This window comes from Carcharhinus amblyrhynchos, chromosome 8 (assembly GCF_965287045.1).
Source record: "Carcharhinus amblyrhynchos chromosome 8, sCarAmb.v2.hapA, whole genome shotgun sequence".
Lineage (NCBI taxonomy): Eukaryota > Metazoa > Chordata > Chondrichthyes > Carcharhiniformes > Carcharhinidae > Carcharhinus > Carcharhinus amblyrhynchos.
Window position 1 is genome coordinate 59,188,665 of NC_137331.1, and position 2,750 is coordinate 59,191,414.

At 37.6% G+C, this 2,750-nt stretch overlaps 1 non-coding gene across 1 annotated transcript; it reads left to right on the top strand.

The window, feature by feature from the left end:
• The first annotated feature begins 615 nt into the window (after positions 1-615).
• LOC145347143 (U2 spliceosomal RNA) lies at positions 616-814 on the top strand. The gene has a single exon (XR_013887795.1). It is a non-coding gene; the product is annotated as a U2 spliceosomal RNA (small nuclear RNA).
• The last annotated feature ends 1,936 nt before the right edge of the window (positions 815-2,750 follow it).

Genomic DNA, 2,750 nt, shown 5'->3' on the forward strand with positions numbered 1-2,750 from the left:
TAGGAGCCCCATTAGCTTGCCCAACATTACCTCTTTTGTGATAATGATAGTTTCTAGGTCCACACCTGCCATAGCATTCTTGTCATCAATTTTTGGCATGTTCTTCAGAAAGAACAAAGTTTTTTGGCAGGCAAACAGAAATGAGAACTGCAGACACAAAGGAGAGCTACAAGCAGAGGAGCTGGAAGGTGAAGGCTCAGATGCAGACTCAGAGACAGTTCTTGTGAGGAAAAGCAAATCACTCAGGAAGAGATCCATTTTTCTGTTTGGTAAAAAAGAGACAGAAGCTTTTAGAGGCAAGTTGTGAAAGCTCTTGAAAGCTGTGCATATAGCTTTAAAGAACCAGACCTAAAGAACTGGATTTTTTCCCAGAAGTGACCAAATCACAAATTGTGATGTTACTGGTTGGTCGGTTGATAAGGAACTATAGAAAGAGGCCATACCATCAGGACTGTCATGACCCAATTGGGAGAAGGTTTACTGAAGTGTGTTGCTGATGATAATCAAACCTGTGAAACTCAAGAGAAAGCAGTTGTTGATTTGACTCCTGACCTACCCTGTGTGAATATAAATTCGGCCTTTTGGCTAAGATCAAGTGTGGTATCTGTTCTTATCATCGCTTCTCGGCCTTTTGGCTAAGATCAAGTGTAGTATCGACATGCTGCACTTGGTTGAAGTCATTAGGTTACATTTCAGCTTCATTTGAAGCAATTTTTTAAATTGGCATCTCGGCCTTTTGGCTAAGATGCAAATAAGATCAAGCCCTGGAGGAGGAGCTACACCTACTCCAATCAGCTTGGATCATGTAGATCAAGCCCAAGACAGGAGGTGAGAGCCCTGTCTTGTCAGCTTGGATCGGGAGTGTCCTAACTTGTTGGGACTCTGAATTGGGTTTAGTTTGACTTGATTGGATTGGAATAAAGTTTAAAAAAAAAATTAGTGCATTTTGAAACTGTGCAGCTACGTGATGCATACATGTTCAAGGGGAAAGCTTGTGGAAGACATCTTTCTCATACTAACTATTTAAATTTAGTTTTTTCAAATATAATTCATGTTTAATTGACATTGATTTTGGGTCATGTTAAAGTAAAAACTACAACCAGTGGAATCTTATTAGTAATTCTTTCTTTTGGAAGTCACAGTAAATTTGGTTATTTTACATTATTGTTTCAGCATGGGGATCATAATTTAACTTTGTAACCATGGTTTACAGGAATGCAGCATCAGAGCTGGAATTTTGAAACTAGCAATAAAGAGGCAATAACAGTGATTTTTGAACACCTGTAGTAAATCCACATTCACTGGATGAGCTGGTGGCAATGTATTCCAAAGACTTGCTAAACAGAACAATCTCCTGAAATCTAACATAGTTCTATGCTTGCATATCTTATACAAGTCCCCTCATTCTCCATAACCTAATTAACATTAGCATCATGCATGCAAATGTTGCCAGCCTGATTTTGGATGAGATGTTAAACTGAGGCTCCACTTCCAGATGCATATTAAAGTTTCCACTGCACTAAGGGAGAGAGGAAGGAAACTCTGCTCAGCTAACCAATATTTATTCCTCAACCAACATTGGATTTTTTTATTATTACTGTTTTTGGAATCATCTGGAGTACAAATTAGCTGCCACATTTCCCTACATTATATTTGGTCAAGAAAGATTTTGAGAAGGCTTGCAATCATCCTTTCATTGAAAATGTTTTAAAATCTTAAAACTTTTTATGCTAATAATGATGCAGATTGCAAGCCTTGGTGGAAAAGCTGGAGGAGTTTTACTTTGCATTCACTGACTCACTTCAGAGAGGAAGTTCAGCAAAATATACAGAAAGACAAAGAGTATTGGAACATGCTTAAAGTTCAGAGCATGGATAGCTACAGGACATGTTATATAAAAGATCTGAAATTAATTCTTTCAGCAATACCCAAAATTTGCCTGGAGAAGAATGTGAAGTGACTTCTACAGTTAAACCTATCACATACAGTTCTTGTAAAGAGTGTTGTGGGAGTTAATTACATTTATGTAAATTTTAAAAAGGTTTCTTAGATACCAAATGGAGATTTATCCTCTTGTTCAGATCTCAATTTCACAGATAGATTCAAAAAAAGATTGGTTGTTATAGCTGTGTAAGTAGGATGTTTATAAACAAAATATATGCAGTTATGGTGAGGTATCATAAATCTAACTATACAGGAAAGTAATATTTGAAACACTGATGTTTTATTTGATAAATGTATTTTGTTATTTAACTTATTTGGAACTATTACTGTTTGTCAGAAAATCAATCTAAATCTTAAGAGTCAGCTGCAGGAACAAAAACAGTTTTTCCTTGCTTGGATGTGAGCATCGCTTGCAAGGCCAGCATTTATTGTCTGTCCCTAATTGCCCTCAAGGTGGTGGTGGTGAACTGTTTTCTTCAACTGCTGCAATCCATCTGATGTTGGTACAATCAGTGTAGTTAGGAATAGTGTTCTAGAATTTTGACACAATGACAATGAAAGAATGATAATATAGTTCAAAACCAGGATATTGTGTGGCTTGGAAGGGAACCTGCAGGTCCTTCTAGGTGGTAAACATCGGAGGTTTGGAAGATGCAAACCAACAAGGGAGGTTTGATGAGTTGCTGCAGTGCATCTTGTAGATGGTAAACACTGCTACCACCTTGAGCTAATAAGAACATAAGAAATAGGAGCAGGAGTAGGCCATCTAGCCCTTCGAGCCTGCCCCGCCATTCAATAAGATCATG